Source organism: Lepidochelys olivacea (genome assembly GCF_965140295.1).
Source record: "Lepidochelys olivacea isolate rLepOli2 genome assembly, chromosome: 5".
Taxonomy (NCBI): Eukaryota; Metazoa; Chordata; order Testudines; family Cheloniidae; genus Lepidochelys; species Lepidochelys olivacea.
Window position 1 is genome coordinate 127,186,792 of NC_140415.1, and position 24,026 is coordinate 127,210,817.

General features: G+C 45.2%; 1 protein-coding gene across 2 annotated transcripts in view; it reads right to left on the reverse strand.

Annotated features, from left to right (window-relative positions):
- LOC311520727 (cysteine-rich protein 1-like) overlaps positions 1-8,450 on the reverse strand; it is a 175,809-nt gene extending 167,359 nt beyond the window's left edge. For both annotated transcript variants that reach the window (XR_014711683.1, XR_014711684.1), the window contains exon 1: positions 8,270-8,450. The gene's annotated coding sequence lies outside the window, so the exon portion shown is untranslated. The remainder of the gene's footprint in view (positions 1-8,269) is intronic.
- Positions 8,451-24,026: the final 15,576 nt, after the last annotated feature.

Below are 24,026 nucleotides of genomic sequence, written 5' to 3' on the forward strand. Positions count from 1 at the left end.
GTGCTTGGATCCCCAGCCCACACCAGGGTCCAGGCCACTGCATCTTCACTGCTATTTTTAGCTGTGCTAGCTAAATTAAAGCTAGCAAAGGTAGGCCTCCCCCAGCTGCAATCACGCCTCTGACTGTAGTGCAGAGAGATCCTTAGTCTCATTGAAATAACGGGTTGTTTTTATTCACTTTTATCATTTTAAAAGCAGTTACCTATGAATAAATGTCTGATTCTCAGAAAAAAATCAGACCAAATCTCACTTTAAAAAATGAAAAAGGATCATCCACTTAGTAACCTTATGAAAAAGTCTGATAGAATCTACCATCAATTACACCAATATATTCTATAGAAATTACTCAACCTCTAGGATTTAATGTATTTGCTATGAAATTTCTAAATCACCCTCTAGAATTTAATAGAGAATCCCTGCTATAGAACTGTATTGCTTAGATTGAAAACTTCACAGAGAAGTTACCATTCCCTATTAACTGAAGTAGGAGTTTCCCATAAGAGGAAGATAGACAGCATCAAAACTGGAAAATGACAAGTAACCTCAAGAAATACAGAAGCAATAATACATCAAAAAAGTCTTTGGACTGAATTCTTCTCTTGGATTGTAATTGCACCTCCTATTGACTTGAATGGCAGCCATATGCACGCATCCAAGGACAGAATTTGGCCCTTTAAAAGGTCAGAGTGAATCTAGTGTGCCAAGGTGCATTTAAGATGAGATTTTAAAAAAACCTCCCAGACAGTTAAATGATTTTTTAAATGCCAATCATGGTCCAAATTCTTCCTTCACTTGTGCTGGTGCAGCCCGACTGAAGCCAATGGACCTACAGACAGGTAGAATTTATCCCTGTATCTGTATTTCCTTTCCTAAGCAGATACAGATCCACTTCCCATTCCCTCAAACTTTCTGGAGGTTTGGATCCAAATTTAGATCTGGATCCAAGCTGAATGGTTCAGACCTGTCCCTATAAATTGGCTCAAACAGAAACTCCTTGGGGCAGATCCTCAGCTGGTGTAAATTGGCATAGCTTCACTGAGATGCTAGGAAAATTTACACCCATTATGTAAAGTCACCTCAAATCTTTGGAAAGCTGTGATTCAGATCTGACTCCAGATCCAAACTCTATGACTTGTCCCTATTGCTAGTCCTAAATATCGTCTTGAATCTACCTAAGAACATATATACTGTGGCAGAGCTCTGTCCTTGCCTCCATGGGTCCCATGTTACCTGGCAGATTTCACTAGCCTCAGAGGCTCACTGTGACCCTCCACGTAACCCTTCTTTCTCTAGAGACAAGGGTCACAGCCTACTGAGCCATTTTCATCATAAGCCAGCATGGGAGGTGAGGAGAAGTTATCCTTCCTTGCACAGTCTCTGTTGTCTCCCAGTCTCAATGATTAATCAGGGGGCAAAGCCCGGGGGGGGGGGGGGAAGAGCCCAGGCCCACCCTCTACTCCGGGCTCCAGCTATGGTAGCTGACCTTTTAGAAATATGACCTGTACAATTCCCTGGGCTACTTCCCCCACAGTAGCCCTCACTTCCTCAAGCTCCACTTTACCCTTACCTCAGGGCCTCCTTCCTTGTGCCTGATATGGGGTGTACTACTCAGCCTCTCCAACAGCGCAACTTCCTCCCACAACTCCTGACACGCACCCCCACCTGACTGACTGGGAGGCTTTTAACTAGTTTCAGCCAGCCCCTGATTGGCTTCAGGTGTCCCAATCAACCTAGCATTCTCCCTGCCTTCTGGAAAGTTCTTAATTGGCCCCAAGTGTCTTAATTGACCTGGAGCAGCTTCCATTTCACTTAACCTGGTACTAGGGATTTGTTTAGCCTGGAGCTAATATATCTGTCTCCCACTACTTTTCTATAGCCATCTGGCCTTGCCCCGTCACAATACAGAATGGGTCTTTATGATCAGAGACATGAACCCGGTCTGCGACGCACAACTACAACTACAAGAGAAAGAAATTTGAAATGAGGTGATTTCTTTCTTTTGTTCTTACAAAATTGCCTCCTAGCTGCATTTATTGTTATTACTATTTGTAATGCAGGAGTGCCTAGGAATCCAGCCAGGGACAAGGACCCAGTTGTGCTTGGCGCTGTAGAAACACAGGGGAAAAAAGATGGTCCCTGTCTCCAAGAGATAGCAATGTAAGTATGGGTCAGCATTTTGTGTAAGTGCTACCAGCCACAGTTAGTAGGCTGATGCCAGGACTTGGTAACACAGTGGGAAACCTAGCTCTGAAATGAGATGAAGAGAAAGGTGTGAGTTTGGACATCAAGAATGCTCCTGGGACTATCCAAGGAGCAGCCTAAGAAGCTGCTCACCTTCCCTAAATAATCCCAAACCAGGAAATGAACTGCATTATTTGATTTAATAATGTTACATTAAATTATTTTAGTGTTTACTCTCTTTATTATTCCCCAAGCCGCACCACATTAGAGTCTCACTTTAAAATAAAGTAGCTGAGCTCTACACACACAGAAAGCAGAATGAGTTTCCCTAGCAACAAAAACCATGGGAAAATTCTGAACCCGGCTCCTGCATGCTCAGGTTTCCATTCATTGCAGTATGTTTTGTACACTGGCTTGCCTGAGAAAACTGGAAACCTGGCATCCTGCACAACCTCAGCAGAAAATCTAAAGTACAGCAAACAGTTTTGCAATTCATTCTCTGTGTGCCATGAGGAGCAGGTGATGCTGTTGTATTGACTGTGGGGCTGTGTGTTATGTTTCTGTCACAGTTGGCCTGCTTTTCACCTGGAGGACAACTATTAGCTAAGTGAAAGATCTGAAGCTGAAGGGGATTCTGTGTTGTAAGACGCAGAGCTAGGAGCCTCTTCAAAACCAGTGCAAAAAAAGAAAAGAAAACCCCAACATTTCTTTCCAGCACTCCTCATTTGCGGCGTAGCTCTGCTATCAGTGTACAGCCCTTTTGTACCCAGGAAAAGCAGAGGGTCTGCTCATCTAGTCTGGCAATGCTTCCTGCTGTAAACAGCATGCTGTGACCCTTTCTGGGACCTATGAGCTTTAGGAATGTGGGGTTGTTTATTGAATGTTTCAGGGCTAGATTTTCAAAGCAGCTGAACAACCCAAGAGTTCCCAGTTCAGCCCATTCTTCTTTCTTCTAGCTCTTATAACATGAGTTATATTTCAGCTTCAGATCTTCTCAGTTAAATAAAAAGAAAAGGAGGACTTGTGGCACATTAGAGACTAACAAATTTATTTGAGCATAAGCTTTCGTGAGCTACAGCTCACTTCATCAGATGCATTCAGTGGAAAATACAGTGGGGAGATTTATATACACAGAGAACATGAAACAATGGGTGTTACCATACACATTGTAATGAGAGTGATCACTTAACGAGAGCTATTACCTGCAGGAGGGGGGGAACCTTTTGTAGTGATAATCAAGGTGGGCCATTTCCAGCAGTTGACAAGAACGTCTGAGGAACAGTGGAGGGTGGAGGGGGAGAATAAACATGGGGAAATAGTTTTACTTTGTGTAATGACCCATCCACTCCCAGTCTCTATTCAAGGCTAAGTTAATTGTATCCAGTTTGCAAATTAATTCCAATTCAGCAGTCTCTCGTTCGAGTCTGTTTTTGAAGTTTTTTTGTTGAAGAATTGCAACCTTTAGGTCTGTAATCGAGTGACCAGAGAGATTGAAGTGTTCTCCAACTGGTTTATGAATGTTATAATTCTTGACGTCTGATTTGTGTCCATTTATTCTTTTACATAGAGACTGTCCAGTTTGACCAATGTACATGGCAGGGGGGCGTTGCTGGCACATGATGGCATATATCACATTGGTAGATGTGCAGGTGAACGAGCCTCTGATAGTGTGGCTGATGTGATTAGGCCCTATGATGGTGTCCCCTGAATAGATATGTGGACACAGTTGGCAACGGGCTTTGTTGCAAGCATAGGTTCCTGGGTTAGTGGTTCTGTTGTGTGGTGTGTGGTTGCTGGTGAGTATTTGCTTCAGGTTGGGGGGCTGTCTGTAAGCAAGGACTGGCCTGTCTCCCAAGATCTGTGAGAGTGATGCGTCGTCCTTCAGGATAGGTTGTAGATCCTTGATGATGCGTTGGAGAGGTTTTAGTTGGGGGCTGAAGGTGACGGCTAGTGGTGTTCTGTTATTTTCTTTGTTGGGCCTGTCCTGTAGTAGGTGACTTCTGGGTACTCTTCTGGCTCTGTCAATCTGTTTCTTCACTTCAGCAGGTGGGTATTGTAGTTGTAAGAATGCTTGATAGAGATCTTATAGGTGTTTGTCTCTGTCTGAGGGGTTGGAGCAAATGCGGTTGTATCGTAGAGCTTGGCTGTAGACAATGGATCGTGTGGTGTGGTCTGGATGAAAGCTGGAGGCATGTAGGTAGGCATAGCGGTCAGTAGGTTTCTGGTATAGAGTGGTATTTATCTGACCATCGCTTATTAGCACCGTAATGTCCAGGAAGTGGATCTCTTGTGTGGACTGGTCCAGGCTGAGGTTGATGGCGGGATGGAAATTGTTGAAATTATGGTGGAATTCCTCAAGGGCTTCTTTTCCATGGGTCCAGATGATGAAGATGTCATCAATATAGCACAAGTAGAGTAGGGGCATTAGGGACAAGAGCTGAGGAAGTGTTGTTCTAAGTCAGCCATAAAAATGTTGGCATACTGTGGGGCCATGCAGGTACCCATAGATGCGGGTGCTGCACTGATGACATCTTCATCATCTGGACCCCACATATCTATTCAGGGGACACCATCATAGGGCCTAATCACATCAGCCACACTATCAGAGGCTCATTCACCTGCACATCTACCAATGTGATATATGCCATCATGTGCCAGCAATGCCCCTCTGCCATGTACATTGGTCAAACTGGACAGTCTCTACGTAAAAGAATAAATGGACACAGATCAGATGTCAAGAATTATAACATTCAAAAACCAGTTGGAGAACACTTTAATCTCTCTGGTCACTCGATTACAGACCTAAAGGTTGCAATTCTTCAACAAAAAAACTTCAAAAACAGACTCGAACGAGAGACTGCTGAATTGGAATTAATTTGCAAACTGGATACAAATTAACTCAGGCTTGAATAGAGACTGGGAGTGGATGGGTCATTACACAAAGTAAAACTATTTCCCCATGTTTATTCCCCCCCTCCATCCCCCACTGTTCCTCAGACGTTCTTGTCAACTGCTGGAAATGGCCCACCTTGATTATCACTACAAAAGGTGCCCCCCCCACAGGTAATAGCTCACCTTAAGTGATCGCTCTCATTACAGTGTGTATGATAACACCCATTGTTTCATGTTCTCTGTGTATATAAATCTCCCCACTGTATTTTCCACTGAATGCATCCGATGAAGTGAGCTATAGCTCATGAAAGCTTAGGCTCAAATAAATTTGTTAGTCTCTAAGGTGCCACAAGTCCTCCTTTTCTTTTTGCGAATACAGACTAACATGGCTGCTACTCTGAAACCTGTCAGTTAAATAAGTGTCCAGATTTTCAAAAGAGCTCAACTCCAGTTTAGGCACCTAACTCTGAACCAAGCAGCTCCCATGGGGAACAATGGAGGATCCCCGCCCCGTCCCTCCCACAATCCAGTTGAGAACAATGGGAGCTGCTTGGTTGCTGGGCTCTTTTGAACATCTGGCCAGCACTGTCTCTTTTGTTTTGGTTTTGGCTTTTATTATCTCTAATACACAAGTAAAAGAGAAGATACGGTTTCACAGAACAGGATCTAATGATGAAGGGAAGAAATATAATATAAATATATTTGCATTGAACACTTTATATTACAGCGATAAATCCTTTATGCCTGTTTTGTATGGCTTAATTCTATTTATTGCACCTTCTGTGTAAGGAAGGTTGAAGAAGTAGGGCCCATCCTTATGCGACATGACATTAATTAGTTATCTTCAAGATTTAATAGTTTCCAAAAGGGACTTGGATTATCTTCAGATGTCTGAGCTGTTTTGTAGCCAGTAGATTAATCAGTCACAAGTTGCTGCTTCTGGTAAAGTTGTAATCCATTTCTCTGCTGTAGAATTCTTCCCTTATCTTCTCAACATCTGAGCAAATTGGTTTCGTGATCACAAAGCACATTGCTTCTAAAGTACAGTATAAAAAGGAAGCACATATGTTCTCCCTTTCATACTTCTAGACATCTGAGAAAGGACCAGTATGAGATTCAAGTAGCTTGCAGCCCACTCCATTTATACCCAGATCCTAGATTTTCCAGTACATAAGCTTTATGCCACCTTTGCAACACCCAGATTCTGTGGTGCCAGGGGACAGTTCAGTCCCAACATAAATCACAGCATCCTGGGGATTGATCTAATTTATGGTGGCCCCCCAAAGCTGCCTGCAGTGTTCTACAACCCAAAACGGCCATAATGCTGAACACTATGACCATGCCCCCTCAGGCTCCCCGCCTCAGATTGGCGCACTGCCTCTGCTGAGGGTAGTGACGTGGGGTGCTTACACTGGCTCCATGCAGCATCTGCTTTGGGGGAATTCATGCCCGGTCCTTTGTAGCCCTGTTACAGCCCCTATACACTGCTGCAGATTAGTATAGGGCCCAGCCTCCTGCTCTGTACTGAATATCACTCATGATTAGAAAGTTACTCTGGAGGTGTGCAGAAAACTTCCCATGTGTGTTTGTATTGAAGTGCTACATGCCCAGAGCCTCTCTCACCCCTCCTCTTGTCACCCTCCATGAAATTGTTGCCTCTGAAGGCACAGCAGCATTACCGAGGTTAAGCAGCAGAGCAGTAGCTAAGAGCCAAACCCTAAGTAAGATGAGCAGGGTTTGGCCCCAGGAAGCTGCAGCCTGGGAAGTAGGCTGCAGTGCAGCTGTGCTGCTGGAAGACAGTCCTTCTCCTTTGGCCTTTAAAGCTATCATGAGCTTCTGGGGCTAGACGGCCCAGGCCAGTGTAATTATTACCAATCGAAGGGTCTGGCTTCTGCCTTGGGCAGGAAAGGAGAATGTTCACAAAAACGCAGGATCAGCCAAGCGGATGTGGGTTAGCATAACCCCACTGCTCGCCGTGCATCATATGTCCCCTTCTGTGCCCGATTCACTGTGGAGGTGAGTGTGTTACAGCTGCTAGAACGAGAGCCTGGCTCTTTAGCTCATGCAGTAGTGATTGAGGCTCCCAGTTCAAACCCCTGTCAGCCGAGATGGTGGCCATCACTGCTGCCCATAGCCTAACATTGGAAATTTGCCCATGGGGCAATTCATGCTCACATTCACTTATTTGCTGTGCCGGTGCCTTTCTCTCTTCGTGGCCCTCCATCCTACCAACATGTCATCAGGAAACCGTGGGTTCTCTTTTCTCCCTCCCTCCCCCTGAGAAATGCATGGTGGGAAAAAAGAAGGGGCACAGTAGTGGTCTATTTCTCTCTGCTGTCCCCACAAAGTCAAAAAACGGAAGAGGGAAAGGCAGAGCGGGAGCCTGTTCATGTACGACAAAGCCAGCCAGAGTAGCTCCCAAAGTGCTAGCCTGCCTGGAGAGACTGGGCTGTTTCCCAATTCCATGCAGCTCAGCTCCAGAAGGAAGCAAGAATCAAATCACTATAAAGTAACATGAACCAATAAAAACAAAAAGAGAGAGGGAGAGAATCAAAGAGTAAATATCCCAGGAGATGAAATCATCCAAGAGCAGATTTACAGGTAAGTCATTTTCCCTTCGACAATCATGCACCCTGTTTGTAAGCAAAGGCAGGGCCCCATGCCACTACTACAGTGAAATCATCTCAAATGATCTAGTTTGCAATATGAAATATCCTCTTAGCTTCTCTCTGATTGTAGTTTGTGTAAGAGCACAGAGGAATAAGGTGTTAATTGTTTAATGTCTTTTTGTCCTGTAGTGGTAATGATGTAAATTTCCCCTTTGTGCTTTTAGAAGAGTTATTGTCCAACTACAGGTAATCAGACCCACGTCTATGGGTCTGTGCCTCAGCATGCAGAATGTAGAATTATTTAGCATGCCCACCCTGGAGAATGGTTTGCCTGCAGGCATCTAGTGTTATAATAAAGGGTGCGTTTGCAAATGCTTGAGAGTAAATTAAGATTCTGTAATTTAGAAAGAAATAAATGTTACATGTCAATTCTGAACTTCAATGGACAAGTAAAGTCAGAATCGATAGAAAGAACTTCAGGCAGTTCAGGGACCCCTTTAACTTGGTGCTGAGAAAATTCCCCCCCCCAACCCCCACAGAAGCATCTAATAAGCAGTCAGAGTGACCTGCAAAGAAATACTGTGTACCTCTTTCTCTGTGTCTATTGCATTTCTGGGCTGCTTGTCATCACAGGACCCCTGCACTATCCAGATCAGCTTATTTAGCATTCAGCATATCCTCAGCTTTCCATGGTTCCAAGTTTGGGGGATTTTTTGGTGCGGGGGAGGAGTCTCTCTCTAACACTCTGTCTTCTTTTCTCTGCTACTCTCTTCCTCCACTGCTCATTATTCTTTTAAGTCCTGCTGCCCTTGTAGGGTTTTTGATCTTGGTGACTTTATCAGGGAGAACTTTAGCAAAGAGGTGGGTCTTGCAACTAGATCTGAGTCAGGCAGTGGGTGGGTGCGAGGGAGGGGCTGGGGTCAATGGGGCAGGTGGAGGAGTTGGAGAAGGATAGGTGAGAAACCATGCTCATTATGGGAAAAGGAGGAGGAGTAGGAGGGAGATCACAATAGATCATGTCTGCCTTTGAAGAATCTAAGGACGGGTGAAGGCTGCAGGGCTGGGAGCCTGCAAAGAAGTAAAGCTGTTCTCATTTTAGCTTCATTTTGAATTGAAATGTCCATTCTGCTTTGGTTTTCAAAACCCAAAAATATTTTGCTATTCCAATTTTGGGTTTTTTCTCTTTCTCTTCCTTTTCTATTGCTTTGCCCCTTTTCTGGGCGGAAAATAAACCCAAATGTCAAGTGAAGGAGCTGAGGAGGAGAGAGCAGCTGGACAATGCAGGCGGTGGCAGTGGGCAGAGGTCAGGAACTCAGAGACTGGCAGATTAGAGGAGGAGCAGTGTTTTCTGAAGGCAATGGGTGAAATCCTGGCCTCGTCGAAGTCAATGGCAAAATTCCCATTGGCTCAAATGGGATCAGGATTTTACCCAGTGTTGGGTAAATGGCCATTGTGATGAGTAGGAGAATAATCCAGGACTGAAGCTAAAGGAGGGAAGTGAGGGTAAGAAGCTGATGGGACATCAATGAGGAAGTTGAAGTCACCCGGGCTGAGGGCGAGGGATCACATTGAGCAGAAGTGGGAAAGTCAGCTGCCTACATCAGTGCGGCATGTGGTGGGTGAGAGGCTGAGAGAATAGAAGGTGACAGCTACACAAAATTGTATTTCAAAATCAGAGATGCTGCTTGACCATGTTACAACACATAAACGCTGCTGCTGTGATGCACAGACATTTCACAGACTTTAACCGAGCAAATGTCTATTTGAAACATAATACCTTGATCCCAGCTTCAGACTTGTCATGTAGCTTCGAGCACAAAACAAGTTGTAAACTCTTGAAAACTAGATCTTGTCCTGTAAATGATGATCTTTAACTACGTGCAGACTCTGCAACCTCAAGGCATGTGTAGTAGTCCCATTTATTTTACTGGAGCTATTTGCATGAGTAAGAATCACTCGCGTGAGTAAGCGTGGTAGAATTAGGCCCTCAGACCTATATCTTCAAAGGTATTTAGGTGCCTGACTCCTAAATAACTTTGAGGTTATGGGCTAAGTCTTCAGCGCAACTGCAAGAACATTTTATTAAACAAGGGACATAGACTATGTAAGGGTTTTTCTTAACCCTGTGGTTTCTTGTCCAGGTTATGATATCACAATCAAAATGACCTTCTTAGTGTCATCACTAATGTCCTTAGAAGAGACCCTCCCAGCACAGTGTCTGAGCAATGGCCCTGGATTTGAGTGGGAGAAGAGCTGGTCAGAAAAGAAATAAAAATTGTACATTTTGTTCAAAATTTTCTGGGGATTATTGTTGTGGAAAATTTTCTTAACAGATTTGCTTTTTTGTTTTGGGGCGAGGGAGGAACACTTCTAAACTGTTTTCCACTGGAAAAATTGAGGAGGGCAGTAAAGTGCGAGGAGGAAGTGACGGTTGGGTTTGGTTTTTTTCCCACCACAACAAATTTTTTCAAAAATCTTTGGCTGGGGCGCATTCTTGGTCTGAAAAAAGAATGTTAATGGCAAATTATTTTTTTTTTAGCAGCTCTGTGGCTACATCCACACCGGCGCTTGAGGTGTAATTTCCCACTCAGCTTCACATACACACACTCCGTAGCTCTGATCAGGCGAGCACGCTCAAACCAGCGGCGTAGCTGCTGCAGTGCAGGCCGCGGGAGAGTCTAGCCCCGCTCAGTACAACCCCGCCTGGGACCCTCAGTACGTACGAGGCGGGCTAGCCTATGCTGCTGTTTTTAGCATGCTAGCTCAAGCAAAGCTAGCACATACGTCTACCTGCGCTGGAAATTACACCTTCAGTGTAGATACCCCCCTTCGCAGAATTGTCCCCCTTTGCGGGGGGGAGGAGGGCAGAATCAGGTCCCTTGTAAATCAAACTGGCATCTCCTGCATAGAAACCTGACAGTCCCAGGGTGCTGGTTGCGGGCAGTGGGATGAGACACGCTCCCATCCCAGCCAGGAAGGGGTTAACAAGCTCCTGTGGGTGCAATCAGCTCAAACCAGCGCTGGTGGGCTTGTTCTGCCTGCAGAAGTGCGGCTCCTCATAAGGAAGGCTCCAAACCCAGGGAGGAGCAGCACTCAGAGGGAAGTAAAGGTAGAGTGCAGCCCTGCTAGAGCCCACAGCGTGGCGATGGCTGACAACTAAAGCTGCTGCAGACCCTCTGCCACCTGGACTATCGCGCAGGAGAGTGACCATCTTTACTTCATTTCTTTCCTCTTTGGGTCAGGGATGCTGCCCTGGACTCACCCCTTGCTCAGAGGTTAGTACTCCGTAAGCCGCACAAGAGTAGTGGGGTGAACACAGACTGCTTAAGGGCAACAGGACTGTTGTCCTTTCCGTGTAGATTACCAATAGACCTCAGAAGACATGGAGGGAATTGACCCGAGACTCGTAACCTGGGGAACACGCTCCCACAGCAAACCAACTCTGTAGTAACACAGAAGGTGTTGGGGACAGAGTAAGTGCATAGCTGCACCCCCAGGGGGCGCTCTCAAGGCACGGCCTATGACAGGCCATATAAAAGGACAGCAAAGATACCAAGACACGTGACTGTGCTCGAAAATACAGTCCATAGCTTAACGCCTGCTAAACGAAGAATTCTCACTCCACATCAAACCCCCCAAGAACAGTGCTACACAATTGTCTGGTGCATTATTTAGTGGGAGTAAAAGAGGCTGTCATTTTCCACTGAAAAATCAGGGTGACCACAGGACTTTGGACTTGTCACGCAGCGCTAGTGTGACAAATACAATTGTTGAACACTTCAATCTACCTCGTATATCATGTGCCCATCCTGGTAGCACCTGATAAAACCTTCTTGCATGCCAGGTCTTTTGTACAATGGAAATGGAACCTTGAGGTTCTTTTCCCCAAGATCTTACAGTGAAAGGCACCTCTTGTCTCACAGATGTGTGCTGGGCTACCCCAGTATAAAGTAATTGCAGGTTTCCATATTCAGAATTACATTGTGGGAAGTGGGGAAAGGGGCGATTTCCTTGTAATTGGAACTTGCAAAATGACACTTTCCATTTCCAAGGGCTACTTATTGGCAACAGCATACAGACGACATCATCCTACACATTTTGTCCTGTGTCATCTCTCTGACTGCAGCCTGACATGCAATCCTCCCTGTTGCTTTTCTTCACTGCCAGCCTCCAGCACTGAAACCAACAGCTATGGGCAGTCACGAGGTGAGCTTGGCAGCAGCCTTAGCCAGATGTCAAGCCATGGAATGTATTTTTCTAGTACAGCCCTTTTGTGATGCTTCTTCTCTGGCTGTGTCCTAACAGCTAGTTAGCTCACATGAACTGCTTGGAAGGGAAACGGAGAGGAGGAATGAGGCAGGGTCACTTTGTCTGATCTACTCCTCCCGGAACCAATTTGCTTTCAGTCACCCGGCGCTTGAGGGCAGTTTTTCATATCAGAGTTGTGAGGATAGGTCTGTAAAGCTCATGTGGACCATGCTTAGATGTTCCGGGCTAATGGTGCTCATCTGTTTTTGGTATAAATCTTCATCTGATAGCCTTGGAGCTATGACTACATCTGGGGCGTGTCATGCTTCCATTTCACCGTGGGGAAGCAGGAGCTTCAGTGGCATGAGCTAAGAGGAAGTCCTTTTTTTCTTTCTTTTAGAAAGGCTTGGTTATATAAGGCTTATCCAAATCTTTCGCTGTTGGATGATGCACGAGAACAACAGGCAGGGATGGGGAGGGGAGGGAGTCCATAAGGTTAGATGATTTACTAAGGAAAAAGGACGTTGGTATTTAGGGAACAAGACCAACTGAGTAAGCATACATTGGCCAACTTCACAAAAGCTTGGCATTTACTGTACATGGTAGGCACAAAATCCTAGGGACCAGAACCTCAGCTGGTGCAAATCAACACAGCTCCACTGGGATCACTAGAGCTCATTTATTCCACCTGAGGATCTGGCCTTAGGAGTTCGAAACTTGGCAAGCTTCGAATAGAAGTTCCGAGTTTCACTGTTTGACCCGAAACCTCTCCATATGTACCAGCCCCTCTCCTGGAGCCACTCTTGTGTGAAGATCTTGACTCCCTTTCTTTCATCCCTGGGGACAGGAGTGGGGTGCCACTGTCCCCCCCATAAACAATACCCCCCTGACCCTCTTCTCTCACTGTACCTGTGATGTCTTCTGGGGAGAGGGGGGCCAGGGCCATACTGGCCGCGCTGCACAAATGCACAGGAATGGACAGCGCCTGCCGCAAGTGGACACAGCAGACAGGAAGGATTGTTATCCTCCTTTTACAGCTTGGGAACAAAGAGATCAAGGGGCCTGCCCACAATTGCACAGGAAGGCTGCTGTGGCGCCAGGAGGAGCGGAGTCCCGGTTGCCAGCATCCCGGTCCACCGCCTTAACCACAAGACCAGAGCTCCTTGGAGCCATCGTTTTTTGGGGTGGAAAACTGCTCCTCCCCCATCTGCTGTCCCTGAGGAGCCAGCATAGAGGCTGTTCCCCCCACCGCATCCAAAGAGAGGGCCTTGTGGGACCTGGAGGTCTTGGTGGTGGCTTCGTCCTGTTTTAATAAACATCATAGTTTTAAAAGTAAAACTCCCATCTCTCGGCTCACCGGTATCCCAAAGCCCTAGGCAGGACACCCACCCAGCGGGGGAACACGACTGCCATTCACATGTCGGTGGCTCTGGAACTGCTGAGGGGCCGAGGGGGCATGCCATGGTTTCACTGAGTTAAGGGGAAGCTGTGTCCCAGCTCAATGGAAACTCGTCTCAGCTCTGTCTAGAAGCAGGGCGTCAGGACCATGCCCTCTTGCTGACACAGAGCACCCCCTTCAGGCCGTGGTGCACTGGCCATTGTAGAAGCAGGGTCCCCTCTCAGTGCTAGATGGAGGCTCTGCCTGGGTGCTGCTCATGTGCCCTCCCGCCCTGCCCACTCTCCAGTGCAGAGCAGGTTATGGCACATAGCATGGAACCAGCTACCTGGGGACCTTTTTATGAGGTGGTTGTGGTTCACCTACACTTTGATGAACATTTCGCAGTGACTCAACCAAACCTGAAATCCATACCATATTTGCCACATCAGTGCTCTCTTGCTGCCCTACATGCAGGACACTCAGGGACCAAATGAAGCTATGGTGTAAATGGGAACAATTCCACTGATTTCAAACCAGTAACATTGACAATCGCTTAAAGGATTTCAGGGGCACCACAGCCCCTTGCACCAGAGCTACCTCTTAGCCGAGAGAAAGGTGTTTGATTACTGAGTAGAGTACCAGAGTCAAAAGGAGATTCCAGAGGAGTCATGCAGAGGTAGAAGGGATGACTAAGGTCTTGTCTGCATGGGAAAGTTTTTCTGGCGTAACCTAAGATGTGAATTTAAACCACTCCAGAGATACCTGTATGACCCCTGCCCCCGCCACACCTATGTGAACTCTGCTATTCCAGGTTAGCTGATATCACTTGGGAAGGGATTTAAGCTAAACCAAAAAAAGACACTCTAATACTGGAATAAACATATCCACACATCTGTATAACTATATTTGGTTTACTGATTAGATTTTACTATGCAAGTAAGCCTTGTGGCCTGTAGCCCTAAAGCTGTGGTTTTCAGCCTGTGGTCTGCAGATCCCAGGGGGGTCCAAAAACTATGTTTAAGGTTTCAAAAGGGATCTGCATCTCCGTTCGAAATTTTTTAGGGGTCTGCAAATAAAAAAAGGTTGAAAACCACAGCCCTAAAGAGTAGAGAGCTCCCTACTGACATCTATTGGTGGACAGGAAGAAGAGCAGGGCTCCCTAGGGGCAGGAGCTCTCTGCTGGCCCCTGTTGGTGAGCAACAGGAAATGACTGCATGGGGCAGTACTTATTTGCATTTCCGTTATGTGCCAGTTGGGGGAATTTTTGTTAAAATACAGTTAAGGTTTGAGGGCAATAAAATGCTATCATCCCTGTTGGGAAATAAAAGGACAAGAGAACTGCACCAACTGTGCCTGAAGTCAGGGGTCACCCTGACTGGGCAGTCGGGCAAAGTTGGGTAAGGGAGCCTATGGTGAACAGAAAAGGCATTTCCTTTCTGTGGGGAATGGCTGTTTAGTGGGGATCGTTAACATGTTCTATAGGTGTCTGATCTTTCTCAGAAGACTCAGAACAGACTCAGCTTCGGGACAGTTGACAGCTTTAGGTGGTCAGGGGAGCTGAGGCAGGTGGAGGTCCTGAGGGGGATTTGGCTGAAGCCTTGGGGTTTGTCTACACTGCAGTTAGACACCTGTGGCTGGCCAATGCTAGCTGACTTGGGCTCGTCAGGCTTGGGCTGAGAGGCTGTTTAATTGTGGTGTAGGTGGTCAGACTCTGTCTGAAGCCCAAGCTCTGGGACTCTCCCACCTCGCAGAGTTGGAGCCCAAGTTCCAGCCTGAGCCCAAATGTCTACACTGCAATTAAACAGGCCCTGCAACCCGAGCCCTGCGAGCCTGAGTCAGCTGGCATGGGCCAGCGGCAGGTGTTTAATAGCAGTGTAGACAGACCCACGAAGAGCAGCAGCCTGCCTGAGAGACTCTGACTACCCAGTAATCAAAGCTGAAATCAGCTGGGTCAGGTGGTGGAGTCCCACGAACAGCCTGGGCAGTAGTTCCGCAAGGGGTACAGGAGGCTGGACTCAGGAACAGGCCGGGCAGTAGTTCCCTCAGGGGAATGGGAGACTGAACTGCCAGAATCCTTGGACTTTTGCAGCCCAGGACAATAAACTGTAAGTAGGGAGCCAGGGAGGAGGGAAGTAGTTAGAATGCATCAGCCACTCACAGCTGCCAAAGGAGGACTGAGGTTGGGGCTATTATCAAGACATCTGGGGGAAGTTTTACCTCATAGAGTTTGTTGACTTATTACTTGCTGACTTTCCCAAGCTTATTCTGTTGTCTCCTCTCATTCACTTCTCTTTGTTTAAACCCCTGGATTCTGTGCTCGCCCATGGAGAGGTATTGACTACCAAGGTTTCTGGATGGGGGCTCAAGCTGGTGTTCTTTCCCTTTTCAGACGGAACACCTAGAAAATGGAACCCAGCCCCTTTTTGCTGCCAGCAACACCTGGCAGAAAGTTTACAACTGTGTAGATAAGGCCTAAAGCACCTTGAAAAAGATCTGTATGCCCAAACCTCGGAAGCAGTCTGGGAACACAAAGCAGTGCTGCCCTATTCTGCAATGTGAGTCTCGGGCTGGCAGAGCTTTCCTCCAAGTATTTGCCTTTCAAAGGATTCAGGCTGGGATTGCCAAAGAAGCCAAAAGCGATAAGGCAGCCAGCTCACACTGAAAGCCCCTCGGCCCTCTTTGAACAATCTGAGCTGGCAGTGTTTAATATGAACGATAGGTGTGGTGTATGAAAACTGTGTTAAAATGAAAAGGTGTCGCTTTAAGAATAAGGGGTTTGCTTGCAGGCTAGGGGGGCGGGGAAGCGTGTAATCTGGGCCTAGCAGCAGGCAGGCGGCAAACAGCCAGCCTACCAATAGGTTGGGCTGAGTTGTGGCTCTCTCTTCTAGGAGCAGCTGTTTTGTGTCTGCCCGCCAGCCTTTGGGTTGCTGTGTGTTAGGGTTCTGGATTCTAAGCCCTAAAGTAGTGTTACACTGCAATCTTCCATCAAGAGTTCTTTGTATTTTTATCTAACTTCTGTGTGTGTGTGCCATGAACATAGCAACAGGATTCCCTCCTGGGGCAGATAAACTCTGCCCACTTCTGAGCTGTGCACTGTGGCTCCTTTCTTAGCCTCCTTTAGAAAAAAGAACCCAAATTGAGAGGGAATTTAGACACCAGACAGGGGTCCTGGCCTGAAAATCCTGATGTGGAATTTGACCACCCTGCGGCTTCTTTAGGGCTGGGGTTTGGAATTTCAAGCCAATTTCTAAGAGATGTAGGGAGAAGGAAAAAGGAAGGAAATGTCCCCATGATGGACATTAACCGTTTGAGAATTCTTTATGAGAAATGTTCGTCTCATGCATGAGATTGTCATTATCTGTATGGATAAAGGGCACATCAGACCACATCCCTTCAGTCCTTATCCAACCCAAACTCCCATTGATTAAGTGAGAGATCTGCTTGAGTGTTAGAGAGTACTGACTAAGAGTTAAAGACGGCAGGATCTGGCTTGTGATTTCATCCTTAGGGATCTGTTCTGTCTAAGGTGACCAGAAGCAAGTGTGAAAAATCGGGACAGGGTGGAGGTAATAGGTGCCTATATAAGACAGAGTCCCTAATATAGGGACTGTTTCTATAAAATCAGGACATCTGGTCACCCTTTTTCTGTCCTGGTTTCCCCTGTGTTTATTTCTGTAATGTTATATTAAACACAAGGAGCCAGTCTCGACCCTCATGCAGAACTTGTGCAAGGCCAGTGACATTGACAATCCCAGGGGTACACCCTAAATCAGATTTATGCACAGAATCAAAATCTGTAACCTGCCTGGATAAAGTGCGAGAGACAGGTGATTCTGTTGGTGAAAGAGACAAGCACAGAGGAGCTCTGTGTAAGCTGGAAAGCTTGTCTCGCTTGCCAACAGAAGTGGGTCCAATAAAAGATATCACTTCACCCACTTGGTCTCTCTCTAATATCCTGGGACCGACATGGCTACAACAACACTACAAAGGACAAAGTGAGTTCTGTCGAGCATTTCAGTCCCATGGCAGGTTACACAGTAACTGGCATCAACTGGTGTGGCCAGAGGCTGTCACTTTCTTTGCCTGTGTAGAGTGAGGCTCAGATGACTATGGCATCCTTTACTTCCTTTGCAAACATCACAGACAATGAAATATTTTCTGTTCTTATTTTCAGTGATCATTATAGATCCAGTCTTGCTCCTGCTGAAAAGCGGTGAAACTCCCATTGACTTTAACGGTGCAGGATCAGACCTTAGAAGCAAATGCATCAGCCCCAATAGGAAATGGCTTTAGGAATCTTAGATTTGAGTTGTGGAGCTGAATAATCTGCCTACATGGGAACAGCTACAATTGAACTCTACTGTACATACAGGATAATAATGCTAAACTACTCATTTCCCTTCCCTAGGGTAATTCCCCTATAAAATAGAAACCTTTTGTTATTCCGTATTAGCAGCTGGGACTTTAGAGTATTACATTAATGAGGATTTTTGGAATTTGAAAACAGGAGCTCCGGTGTGTTGTTAGATTAAAACAAACAATGGCATCTTGATCCAGAACATGAAATATCAGAAGGTTGAGGCTGGCTTTTTGACTGCTCCTGTCCACAGTCCCCTGGTGCAGTACAGTCTGACTTGTCACAACGATTGCAGTCAAAGGTCTTTGCCAAACTAATGGGAAATAATCTGCTATGATTTTTAACTAAGAAAAAGAGCTCCCCTGGATTGTGTTTGGTGTTCTGTACCCAACACTGGAGAGAGGAAGAAAGGAAAACAGTGTTTGGGATTTCTTGATAGCGTCTCTTTTATATACTTCCCCCACCTCACCCCAGGAAGATGGATTAAAAGGACGACTATATTAAGTAACAATTACTGAAGGAAGCCTGGGTTACAACTGTGTGATCCAAGGTGTTGTCACTTTTAGCTGTCAAAATATGTGTGTGTTACACTTTAGATGAGCCTGTCAAAACAGAGCAATATTGCAAAACTGACTTGGCTTATAAATTTGCCATGGTACTCATGCTAATGCAGGCTCAGACATGGCGGGAGCTGAGCTGGACAGCTTTGCACCAGTCTAACAACATGACTAATAAAGGTTTATAAATATCTCCTGTTACTGGGCTGTGCATGGAGACCCTGAGAGTTCCTCATTATATTTCCTGTTTGCCCTAGCAGACTGAACAGCTTTCAGGCCTGTCCTCAATAACAATATGAACTCTCAGGGATACTGTGCCACATCCTATCCCATTTTCTTTCTTGAGATGTGGGAGAGATTTAAAATACTTCTCTGATCTGTGCCCAGGAATATCTGAGTACAATAAGAAAGCCATGGGGACAATCAGGCCAATGATTATATTTTACCAAACCTCATTCAAATGCCATGTCCTTTCCCTACTTCCTTTCCTGTCAGCGTTCATTACTGAGAGGCTGTATTTGTATGGAAACAGATGCTCTCTTTTTTTCTAATCAACCTAGTACAGTCGGCATTGCCACCCACCATCCAGAGTCTGTTACATCACAATCATTTCCACGCTGCTATAACATGAAGGAAGATTGATAAATACAAAAAGGAAGTGGGTTTTTCCTTATGCATTTTGGACCAGAGTCTGCTACCCATAGTCACATTTCATAGCAATCTACTCCGCGAGTGCTAATCAAATCAACCGGACTTTTTCTGGAATAAGGTGCTGCTCAGTGTGAGTAAGAATACTAGGATCTAGCCCTTGACATGTATGTAAGTTTGGAATCAGTGCTGCAGTTTGCAATAATGCAGTGTGACTAGAGCTGGTTAGAAAACTGAAAAACTTTATTTTAAAAAAATATTTTGCCAAAATTTTCCATAGAAATTTTTGGCAAAAAAAAATGTGAAAGCCAAAAATTGTTGGCTGAAAACTGAGCACTTCTATTTGGAAGTGCTACCGCATTGCCTCATAGGCATTGGACTTCAGGTGCCTATTCTCCTCCATGGGCTAAATTTTCTGCCCCTACCCTTTTAATTTTGGCATCAAAACCATTGAAAATGAAACTTTCTGCATGATTTTGATGGATCTTTGCTCCAAAATGTGCCAGGCTCAACCATGGGTGTAGTTTTGGGGGGGGCAGAGATGGTGTTCCCCCCCCAAACTGAAAGCCTCAGGCAGGTGTGGAATTTGCCACCCCACACACGGCCCCGCTGGCCTGACTGGAGTTGGACCCCCTTCAACACCAAATCATTGGGTCTGACACCCTTGTGGACTTACACCCTTCTGAACAATAATTCCCCCTCTTCCTGCAGGAATCACTGGGTGACCTCCTTGGGCTGTGTTATGTGTGTTATCACAGTGGTCCTCTGGCCTTCAAATCTATTAATCATTTTTTCTGGGGTGGAAAATGTTCATATCTTAGCAAAAAATGTTATACTAAATGGGCTCATTTATGAATCTGTAATTAAACTTCCAAAAATCCAGTTTTCAAGTAGTTTTGAATTTGATTGCAAATACTTCATGTGTAACTGCTCTGCATCTGTCTTCCTCTTTCACACCCAAACATTTGTATTTCTCTTTTACTTTGTGTTAAAGATAGAGCTGGCCAACGATTAAAAAAAAATTGCAATTAATTGTGAGATTTTAAAAAAGTGGCAATCACACTTTTAGTTGCACTGCTTTATATTTTGATTACGAATATTTGCACTGAAAAAAAGATAAACAACAGAAATAGCATTTTTCAATTCACCTCCAAGTACTGTAGTGCAATCTTTTTACTGTGAAAGTGCAAATTACAAATATTGAATTTTTTTTATACATAACTGTTTTGGTTTTGAATGCAATGTAAAACTTTAGAGCCTACAAGTCGAAGGATCAAGGGGCATACGAATGTTTAGCGTATCTGGCATGTAAATACCTTGCAACACCAGCTACAACAGTGCCATGCGAACGCCTGTTCTCACTTTTAGGTGACATTGTAAATAAGAAGCGGGCAGCATTATCTCCTGTAAATGTAAACAAACTTCTTTATCTTAGCAATTGGCTGAATAAGAAGTAGGACTGAGTAGACCTGTAGGCTCCAAAGTTTTACATTGTTTTGTTTTTGAGTGCAACTACGTAAAACAAATGTAGAATTTTTTTTTGAGTTTCACTTTCATGACAGAGTGCACTACAGTACTTGTCTGAGGTAAATTGAAAATTCTATTTTATCATTTTTACAGTGAAATATTGTTAATTAAAAATAAAGTGAGCACTGTACATTTTGTATTCTGTGTTGTAATTGAAATCAATATATTTGAAAATGTAGAAAAACATCCACAAATATATTTATAATAAATTTAAATTGCTATTCTATTATTGTTTACCAGTGTGATTAAAACTGCAATTAATCGTGACTATTTTTTTAATCTAGTTAATTTATTTTGCGTTAATCACATGCGCTAACGGCGATTGACAGCCCTGCGTAAAGAGATATGGTCTGAGATTCAGCCCAGTTTGATTGTATAGTAAACCAAAAAAAATGAATCTGTGCCTGCTTTTTAATGGTATGGCCTCAGGCATCGCTGAGGTGAAATATCCCAAGGAGCCGTCGAGAATGAGATGCAAAAAAATGACTGCATTCTTGTCTGTGTAAAATCAACACAACTTGTGTCAACAGCATGGCTCAATCCCTGGCCCTTCAGTGCTGAAAGCATAAGCCTCTTCCACCTATATTAGAGGAGTGAGTTTTTTAGCGGGCACCTGATTAACCTTTTCTGGGTGCCAGCCACTAGGAGAGGACAAAGACCCTCAATCTCCTAGTGTGCACTATGCACCCAAGTTTCATGAAATGACTTTCTTCTGGTAAATGTGCACACCTCCTTGACTTCGCACTAGGGAATAGAGATGCGTGAATCTGCAGCTTGTGATGCAGAAATGAAATCTCTGCCCAGTGGCACATGACAGCAGACAGAACTATAAAAGGAAAAATATTTCTTCCTCACTTCGTATGTCCTTTATAGTGAAGGTGCTGTCAGTGCAGCTGGCAGTTCTGAAGTGTTGGTGGTGACTATTTTCCTAGGAACCCATACACCAGTATTAGGCACTGTATCTCATTAAGAGTTACATGGAAATAGCCTTTATTCAGCCAGGCAGGGGAGTCTGGGGGAACAAAGTCCCTCCTGCAGTATGGTGAGTGGAACTGGGAAAAGAGGGTCAAGTTTCAGGAGGGACTTCATTTGCTGGGCCACTAGGAACTCAAGCATATAAAGGGGGGATGGGGCTCAGGAGACAATCACAGCATGTGACACAGGCTTCTGTGCATGTTCAGTACAGATTTCTCTCCTGTAAGTCTGCTTGCCTGCTACATATGTTATTGCTAAGGAGACAGCTTTCCCTACTCCACTGCTCAGGTTGTGACTAGCTGCAGAGGGGAGGGAGAGCCAGGGTTACTCATCTGAAACTGCCCCCCCCCTTGCAATGAGCAAGTGGGTGAGGTTAGGGCAGAGAGGAGTAATGAATGGGAGGAGCCCTGGCTGCACCTAGGGTTGCCACCCACCAGGATTGTCCTGGAGTCTACAGGAATTAAAGGTTAGTTTTTAATGAAAGATTATGTCATGTGATGAAACCAGCAGGAATACGTCCAACCAAAATTGGTAACCCGAGCTGCACCCCTTTACTAGCCTGTCGGAGTAGAGCTGGCATGGCAAGAGGAAGCTCCACAAGGAGTGGTGAAGTAATTTACACACACCCACCCAGCATGGGGCTAGCGGTGGAGGAATTATGACTGAGTCACCATATGTTCTCCAGGCTGCTCCTAGAGCAGTTTAGCTGTGCACCACCCCTGACTCTGGACAGACTGTCGAGTTACCGCGTAGCCCCAAGACAAGCATGCCCAGCAATTGATTGGTTCTTCCCCAGCAGAGTGTAAAATATTCCCACATCCTGGATATAAACAAATTGCAAGGCCACAGTTAGAATGAGCCACATTGGCACACTGGTTTAAAAGGGTTAATGTTGTTAGTCTTTGTCAGGTGAGAGACAAAGTAAACTGACTTGGTAGTGGTAGGCTGATCTGGCAAAGAAAGTAACTTTTTCCAGGAATGGGGAAGCTTTAGCTAAACTCTTCCAGGATGTAACTATTGATTCCTATTTGCAGTCCCATTCAATCAGTGGCTCAGATACTCTATAATGTCGCATATCACTAAGGCCTCACCGCTCAGATTAGCTAGCAGATAAAACATCAGCATGAGCCTTGGACTTTCTCTGTTCATTTTTCAAATCAAAGGGTTCTGAGAACGCACCTCTCTGTGTGGTGGCCGATGTGTCGAAAGCAGATTTGCAAGGCCACGTTGCACTCCCGCTTTTGTGACAGGTGGCCTTCCAGATGAATTTTATAGGATTTCTTCAGCCCAATTGGTCTCTTGCCAAATGTGTGTAGGAACATCTTGTCCCTACACGAATTAGGAGAGGCTTTTAGTAGAGTGGCATCTCTTTGATTTTCTTTTTAAAGAAACTAGAATTATTCCACATATTAACAGATGTCTTTTTTAAAATCTGGATTTACCTACGTTCCAGCCTAGAACGAGTTCTACCAAAGATGGTTTACACCATTGTGTGTAATGTTTAGTCAACATATCGAGGGAAGGTTGCCTGAGGGAAATCACGATATGTTGTTAGTTGCATGAACACTCAGCTCAGTCCGCTCAGGCCTGTGGGAACATCGAATTCACATTGGGCTTGCTCACAGGGTTAACTGATATTAGCCCAGGGATTCCCATACTATAGTTTATTGTCTCATTTGCATAGTTACTCTGGTAACTTGATACCCGTTCTTAGACTGGCCCCGTAGGCGTTCAGATGGACAGCTGCATAGAGTATATTCTAGTATTTGTATTACTGTAACACCTGGGAGCCCCGCCATGGGCCAGGACCCCAGTTGTAGATGCTGTGCAGACACAGAACAAAAAGATCAATCGTGCCCCAAGAGGTTTACAACCTAAATATAAGTCAGGAGATGACTATAGACTGGTGATGGGCGGAGTACAAGGAGAACAACGAGACAATATTGGTCAGCATGATGGGCGGTGATCTCTGCATAGCAGCCATCTAAACTGTTGTCACAGTTTTTTGTAGGCATTCCAGCAAAGCAGGGTTTTGAGGGATTATAATATTGATAGATTCTTAAAAGAGTAAGAAAGGTTGCAAAGTTTTGCAGCGGGAAGAATTAGCTGCTAACTTTCAGAGCTCCAAATGTTTTCTGGCAGAACTAAATGACTTCTTGTTTGCTCTTTTATGTAAAATGGGCCTTATTGGTCATTTTATCCTATTACACAGACTATTTGCAGTCACGTCTGCCTAAGCACTTCATAGAGTTCTGTATACACTGTGTGATGCTCAGCTCTCCAGAGGTACTTCTGTAAGTTGCGCCCTTTCCACTTCACTCTCTTGTCTGATTATAGAGCCCCCTAGGCATTATGGTCTATAAACACCCCAACAATGAAGGGTTTCAGGCGGGAGCCGTGGGTCATCACAGTTCACCATATGCTGCTGCTGCGGATCTAACCTTCATATCATCCCCACAAGCCACTTGAAGACTGATACTTCCTGGACACTGTTTCCTGGAAAATAATCAAGCTTCATTTTACCAACCTTCGGGATTCACCAATAGGCAGAGCCTATAGAAAGAGAGTTAAAGGGGGAACATTAGCTATCGGGGGTTTGGGTCTCTAATAACCGGACTGCTTTGTCTCAGCTCAGTCACGAGCCACTCTTTCAG